We start from the raw sequence: 8,340 nt of genomic DNA, 5'->3' as shown, positions 1-8,340 counted from the left end.
AAAATAATCTAGAGTAGCAGAAGGCTGATCAGTGCTTGCCTGGGGCCAGGGGTAGAAAGATGTAAAACAGGACTTCCTGCAAAGAGACACAAGGGAACTTTTGGGGTGATGGAAGTATTCTATATGTTTATTGGAATGGTGGTTCCAAGGGTGTACACATTTAGCAAAACTCATTGAATGGTACATTGAAAAATGGGGGCATTTGCCAAGATTCAGATGCTAGGAAACTAAAGATGAACCAGTCACTTTCCTTCACCCCCTATATATCTAGTAAGTCAACAGGTCTTATCAACTCTAATTCTTAAATATCTTCTGGGTTTGCTCTCTCTTTAGACCCAGTGTTTGCATCATCACTGAGATCAGAATTCCTGGGAGTCAGAGCCACCATCACCTGGTTGCCACCACATTTCTAGTAAGCTTTCTAAAACACATACCTGTTCATATCCCTCCCCTACTTAAAAACCTTCCATCCAAAGGCCAGATGCAAATGGTGAAGTAGGAAGGTCTAGGGGTTGGTCTCTCCACCAAATCAATAACTGCACTGGAAAGACAAATTTGAATAAATAATTTTGGAACTCTGAAACCTGATCAAACACCTATATCAACTAGGGGAGTGCTTGACAAAGGGAGAGGCTGCTGATCTTTGTTAACTAGCCACATGTACCAACCAGCTATATTCCCCTATTCCTCAGCTCCTCTGCAGGGATGGAGAGGGATGCTGGATTCATAGAGTAGCTGGCTGGTGCCAGAACAGGCAGAGGAGAAGTTGTGCTCCAAGGATTTGGGATTATATGTTAGGGTTGGTCTGGCAGTGCCTTGAGGGACTAACAAAGACAGTAGTCATGATTTTGCATCACTTGCATAAGTAGCGTCTCTGAAGGATAGCAGCTTAAAGGGCCAGTGTGCTTTTATAGGGGGTTAAAGTTTGTTAGGTCGCTGGCTGACTGCAGAGAAAACAGAACCGAAACTTCAGTGACCACACACAATTGGAATATATACTGTGAAAAATAGTTTGAAAAAGCCACTAAACAGATGACTATAGCTATCAAGTGACAACAATAATCTGTAATGAGTGAATCAAATTTCCATAACTATCACATTATAATACCCAAAGTGTCCAGTTCTCAACAACAAAAAAATATACATAAACTATACAAAGAAACAGAAAAGTATGGCCATTAACAAGAAAAAAATAATAATTTGACAGAAACAATCCCTGAGGAAGCACAGACATTAGAGTCACTAGTCCAAGTGTTGAATCAACTGTATTAGATATGCTCAATGAGCTAATGGACGAAAAACTAAAGAAATTTAGGAATACCCAAGTCATGGTATTTTCAATAACTTCATATGCATGTGAGAGATGGAAAATGAGTAAGGAACACTGAAGAATAACTGATGCCTTTGAAGTGTGGTGTTGGTGAAGAATATTCAATGTATCATGGACTGCTATAGAAACAAAATCTGTTTTGGAGGAAGTACAGCCAGAATGCTACTTATAAGTGAGAAAGGCCAGACTTTGTCTCTGTACTTTGGTCACGTTGTCAGAAGATATCCTGGAGAAGGATATCACGCTTGCTAGAAGGTCAACGAAAAAGGGGATGGACTGACACAGTAGCTGCAATGATGGGCTCAAGCATGGCAATGACCGTGAGGATGGCACAGGACCATACAGTGTTTCATTCTGTCGTATACAGTCTCTATGAGTCAGAACGACTCGATGACACCTAACAACTATGTATGTATGTGTGTATGTGTGTGTGTATATATATGTGTGTGCGCATATATATGTGTGTGTGTGTGTATACACACACACGTATGCACAAAGGAATATTATGCAGTCATAAAAAAGAATGTAGTTCTGACACATGTTATCAGGTAGGTGAACCTTAAAAACATTACTCTAAGTGACATAAGGAACTCTGGTAGCGTAGCGCCTAAGGCACTTGACTGCTAACCAGAAAGCTGGTGGTTCAAACCCACCAGCCACTTCTCGGAAGGAAGGTAGGGCAATCTACTTCCGTAGTGATACTGCCTTGGAAACCCAAGGAAGGGTCTCGATAAGTCTGACCCGACTCGACAGCACATAACAACAACAACAAGTGAAATAAACCAGTAACCAAAGGACAAACATTGTATTATAGACCCTTCAGGTGAAATGTGGTGAATCCGTGAGAGATGAACTGAAAGAAGAGGGGCTGGGAGAGGGTGATGGGATAAGATCACTACATGCCCTACAGTGGTTTACATGGACCATAGATGGTCCCTGAGTTAGCTTCCAAACCACAAGCAGTTGTTGTTGAGTCAATTCTGGCTCATGGTTCCCCATGTATGTCAGAGCAAAACTGTGCTCTAGTTGGTTTTCAATGGCTGACTTTTCAAAAGTAGATTGACCTTTTTTCCCAGGGCATCTCTTGGTAGACTTGAACCTCTAACTTTTTAGTTAGCAACTAAGCATGTTATCATTGCATCATTCAGGGACAGGAAAGAAAAGTAATGCCCAAAAGGAACTGTGGATAACACTCATTAAAAAAAAAAAAAAATCACTACTGTCGAGTTGATTCGACTCATATGGACAACTCCTTGGTTTTCCGTGGCAGTATCTCTACAGAAGTAGATTGCCCAGTCTTTCTTCTGAGGAGTGGCTGGTGGGTTTGAATCACCAGTCATCGAGTTAGCAGTCAAATGCTTTAGGTACTATGCCACCAGAGTAGAAGCAAAAAGCTGGGGGACTATTTCATTTATTCGCTTGCTCAAGAAATATTTTTGGAGCACATCCTGCATCTCAGGCACCGTGGTAGGCATCAGGGATGAGCAAAAACAACATGATCTCTCCCTACATGGGGTTCATGTTCTAGTGTAGGTAACTATCAGTCACAAAAAGATGTATGATTTCAACTGTGAAAAACATTATTAAAGAGAGCCACTTGATGCTACAAGAGCTTATCCTAGGGATTATAACCAAGCCAGGCAGGAAAGCCTGGAAAGGTTTCAGGTGAAATTTCCCGGATAAATAGTGCTAACCAGGTGGAAGGATCCTGGATGCCACGAGTGGTTTGCAACTGGCTGCTAATTTAAAGGTTGGCTATTTGAACCCACCTAATAGGCATAGTGCCTAAGGCACTTGACTGCTAACCAGAAGGCTGGCGGTTCAAACCCACCAGCCACTCCTAGGAAGAAAGCTCGATGGCAAATAACAACAACAAATTGCTCCTCTACCGGCCACTCCTCGCAAATAACAACAACAAATTGCTCCTCTACCGGCCACTCCTCGGAAGGAAGGTTGGGCTCCGTAGTGACACCGGCCTTGGAAACCCAAGGAGGGGTCGCTATGAGTGGGGTCCCACTTGACAGCGCATAACAACAACAACAACTCTCACATGAAGGTGAGAATTCTACCTCTAAACTACTGTGGCCTCCAAATTGCTTTGCCCCTAAGCCTATTCACAGAAGCTGCTGCCTCAGGACTAAGTGTGTACTACTTCCCAGTCATTGGGCTCCTCCCCTTGAGGTGCAGGAGAGAAGCCACAAAGACTCAGGAAAACCTTTCATTTACTTATGAAAAGACCTCCTCAATGCGTTTGGTCCAGGTAGACTATAGGTCTGAAAGGTTCTCAAGCCACCAGTGTTCTGTAACAAAAACTTATTTACAACCCAAGGCTATCCCCTTGGGAGCTCATCTTTAATCTATGGCATAAACCCCTTTGTCTCCCTCCCCAGATTTTCTCCAAGGTGCTGCTCATTAGGAAACTTGTTACTCTGCCCATTTACTTCAGGCACTTGTGGTTCTACTCTTTATGAGGAGGGCCATTAATATAGCAACCAGGTGTGTTGCCTGCACTGTTCTGTCTCAGGGGGACCCTCTGCCTCTCAGGTTGTAATGTGTTCCCGGCTTACCTCACTCTTGTAATGGTACAAAATAAATAAATGTTCTGAAATCTCTACCTATTATCTCAACTCTTTTTCACAATATCTACCCAGAATTCACTGTGAAGAGAATAATATATTTCCTTCCTTCAATATAAATAGCATCCCTTTGTGATCAAAGCAACCCAATTAGCCTTACAGACCATGTTAAAGAGTTTTTGCCTTCATTACTGATAATTTTTGAATTTAGCATTGTTTTATTTTCATTGCTTTTCCTTTACAGTATGCTACAAAGTTTTCTTTTAAAATAAATTAAAACAGGTAGTCCTGATTTATGACTACTTAAGTTATGACAACCCACACTTACATTGTTTTTATTTTTATACATCTTATCATTAGTAATATGTACTAATATGAGTAATGTACTACATCCAATGTTCCAGTGCATAATTTCCTGATTTCTCATGCCAACCCCAAAGACAAATAAACATTGGATTTATAAAGAAACTAAAAATAAAAGGCAATAATAATGAAAACTAGAAGGAAAAAAAAAGAGCTATTTGATTTATGTCAGAACTGCATTACGACAGAGTCATCAGAATGGAACCTTGTCCTAAGTCGGAGACTACCTGTAATGTAATTTTATTTTATTAAATAAATAATGGAGTCCCTGGGGTGGGTGGTACAAGCAATTAACACACTTGGCTGTTAACCAAAAAGTTGGAAGTTCAAATGTACCCAGAGGCACCTAAGAAGAAAGGCCTGGTGATTGACTTCTGAAAAACTCAGCCATCAAAAACCCTATGGAGCACAGTTCTACTTTGGCACACATGAGGTCACCATGAGCTGCAATCTCCTCAACAGCAAATGGTTTTGTTTTTTTTTTAATAAGTAAATAATGGTAGTTAGCTATGGCAAAGGGAGCTTTGGTAGCATAGTGGCTAAGGCACTTGACTGCTCACCAGGAGGCTGGCGTTTCAAACCCATCAGCCACTCCTCGGAAGGAAGGTTGGGCAATCCTACTTCCGTAGTGATAACTGCCTCGGAAACCCAAGGAGGGGTCGCTATGAGTCAGGGCTGACTCGATGGCACATAACAACAACAACAACAACAGCTATGGCAAAAACTGTGAAAACAGGAATTAAATGACTAAAATTTGGGAAACAGAGGTCCAAGTGAAATGGATAAAGTAATGGCAGGAGTCGTCGGGAGAAGGGGTCACAGATGCAAAAGACCAGAATTGAGAACTGACTAGATGTGGGACCAAGGGAGAAAGAGCCTCAAAGGAAATGCTGAAATCCCATACAGGCTCTTCTTAGGAAGAACAGCTGTTTCCTTGCCCCACCCCACCAGCCACCCACCTAAAGGAGTTCTTCCCTGTTATTCTCCTATGTGTTATTCATCACAGCCTCCTATGTGGTAGCCTCATAACGTTGATTATAATTGTAATGATTCATAGTAGTGTGGTTACTACCAATTCTTCCTCTGTAGTGTTTGACCTCATGAGAGGGGCCACACTCTCTGTCTTGTTCACCATTGTCCCCAGCACTAAACACACTACCTGTTCACAGGTACAATTGGGTGAATGGTAATTCTGAATCTCAGATATGGCTTTGTAAAACAGAAATAAGAAACATACAGGATGAAAAGGAAGATGTGGTGCTTGGTTATGGGCACCAAATTGGGGGTTCTGCAAGCTATGAGGGCAAGCTGCTATCTTTCTTCTACACTGCCTGGGTTGACTTTTCTCAACAAACTGACTTTCAATGCACCTCATGTACAGTCACCACCCATCTGTCAGTGAAGGCTTGTGTGTTGCTGTGATGAAGAACAGATTTCATTGGAGCTTCCAGTGTAAAATGAACTAGGAAGAAAGGCCTGGCAATCTACTTCCAATTATCAGCCAATGAAAATCAAATCACATGGTTGACAACAGTCTGATCCACAGCTTATCATGGGGATGGCATAAGACCAGTCAAGGTTTCACTCTGATGTGTATGACATCTCCATGAATGGGGGGGGGGGGGCGACTCAATGGCAGTTAACAAGAATAAATTAAAACTTCTACGGAACACTACTCAAATGTTTACTCCCTATAACATTTGTCATGTACTTTCCCAGCCCTGAGTTTGTAATCTTAATTCCTAAAATTTTCCTTCCTGTCAGTCTAGAAAAAAAGTCTACTTATTTACTTTACACAAAACGTAGACAAACATAGACTCATAAAAAAAAATTCAAACATAGAAATATATGGAGCAAAAGATGAAAGTAACCTTGCCCTAATTCCACTTCCCTCTCCAGAAGTAATACAGCAAACAGCTTTATGTTAAATACCTGGCACTTACTTAAAATGAATTTTTATAAGCACACAAGTAAATATATGTAAGGAGCTCTGGTGGCATAGTGGGTAAAGCATTAGGCTGCTAACCAAAAGGTGGGCAGTTCGAACCCACCAGCTGCTTTGCAGGAGGAAGATGAGGCAATCTATTTCCATGAAGATTTACAGCCTTGGAAACCCAATGGGGATTGCTATGAGTTGGAATCAACTCAATGGCAGTGGGTTGGGTTTTTGGAAACATGTATGGTTTAGGCTTCTTAATACAAATAATGAAGTATTAGCATAAACATAATTATACTCATTATACTATATACACCTACTTGAGAACATGTACAGTATTTTTCTAAGACATATTAGAAGTATGCATATTTTAAATTTAAATAGATTCTGTAAAATTACCATGCAAAAATTAGTAAAATTTTTGCTCCTACCAGTCGTAATTCTCAGTATCTATTTCCATATTTCTATTTAACACCAAGTATTTTTTATGCTTTCATTTCTTGCCAATCTGCTGCATAGAAAAGGATACTTCATTGTCTTTGAATTTGTATAACCTTGAGTATTACTGATGCTGAACGGTGTATGTTTATTGGTCATCTATATTTTTTTTTCTGTGAACTGCCTGTTTATATCCTTTGCCCATTTTTCTGTTGTGTATTTGTCTTTTTCTAATTGATCTTTGGAATTCTTAATTTACTTTGGATACTAACTCTTTGTGGTACATGTGTTTTGTATATTTTTCTCTTTCTACCACTTTCCCTGCCTTTCAATGTATCAGGTTTTTAATGTATATAGACTCGAGGGCACATAACAACAACAACAAACTCAAATAACTTAAAATTGAAGACAACCTTTCCTGTCTCCCAAGATTACAAAGAAGACTCTTAATCCATAAAGGGAAAGAATGACACATTTGACTCTATAAAAAAATGTATATAAATTATATATATAATGAATATTTACTATCTATAAAATTCACATATGTATATGTAATCTATATATCTAATACTTTTGGAGTGTTGTTTTTCTTAATATTTAGTGTTTATTTACTAACCCCAACAACCATATAGAGTAGACATATTATGACCATCTGTGGGGTCAGTGACTCCAACACCCCCCAAAATGGTCTCAAACCCCATTTCATTTAGCTGAGCTTGTAGGAAACTGCTAGCCATTACCCTCCTGTCCCTCCCTGTCATGTTTCAATCACCTCCTCCCAGTTAGGGACTAACCTGTTCTTTACCAGCCCTAGGCAATTAAAGCCCTAAACTGGCAGGGCTTTATCAAAGCAAATATAGGTGGCTCTGAAAGTGCTGCCCCAGACCTCCTCCCAAGTGGCCTGGGCACCACTAAGACTGGAAACAAGTCACGTAGCCTTCCAGTCCTGGTCCCATCCTCAATCCGCCAGATCAGGGATAAATATTCCCAAAAGAAGAGTGGGTTTTTTAACATACTATACAAAACATTATTCCCACCTCCTACTTTGGCGAGTAGCGACTGGGATCTTAAAAGCTAGCAAGCTGCCATCTAGATGCAATGATGGGTCTCTCCTCGACCAGAGCAAAGAAGAATGAAGAAAACCAAAATTCATGGTAACAATTAGTCCCAGTGACTGGTACACCATCGGACCTGCGGCCTATATGAGACCAGAAGACTAGATGGTGCCCACGTAGCGCTGTTGACCACTCAGAGGGGGATCTATGTAGGCGATCCTTGATAGAGAGGGAGAACAATGTGGAAAAAAACTTAAAATCATTTGGAGAAAAGAAAAAGGGGAGGAGGACCAGTTTTGCTGGTCCAATAGAGCCTGGTGGAACCACTGAGACTATTGCCCCTAGCTGCCCTTCAGATCTGGAATTGAACCCACACCCATGGTTTCCAGCCAAACAAAAGACAGGCATATGAGTTGAACATTTGCCTGAGGTAGATACACTCCTTGGAGAAAACAATCATGGGAGAAAGAAGGGCTGCTTATGCACAGGGAGACAGCTCAGGGGGCAGGAGTGCATGGAAGGATGGACATGGGGAAGGGGTAACTATGGGGACGAAGTGGGAGGGGAGCTGTTGCATTGTGGTAAACTGTGGTCAATGTCATGAGACAAAGTGTATGTGAACTGTTGTATGGAAAGTGAATC

Source organism: Orycteropus afer, unplaced genomic scaffold (genome assembly GCF_000298275.1).
Source record: "Orycteropus afer afer isolate SDZICR_OR568_19922 unplaced genomic scaffold, OryAfe1.0 scaffold00139, whole genome shotgun sequence".
Lineage (NCBI taxonomy): Eukaryota > Metazoa > Chordata > Mammalia > Tubulidentata > Orycteropodidae > Orycteropus > Orycteropus afer.
This window is presented reverse-complemented; position numbering follows the sequence as displayed.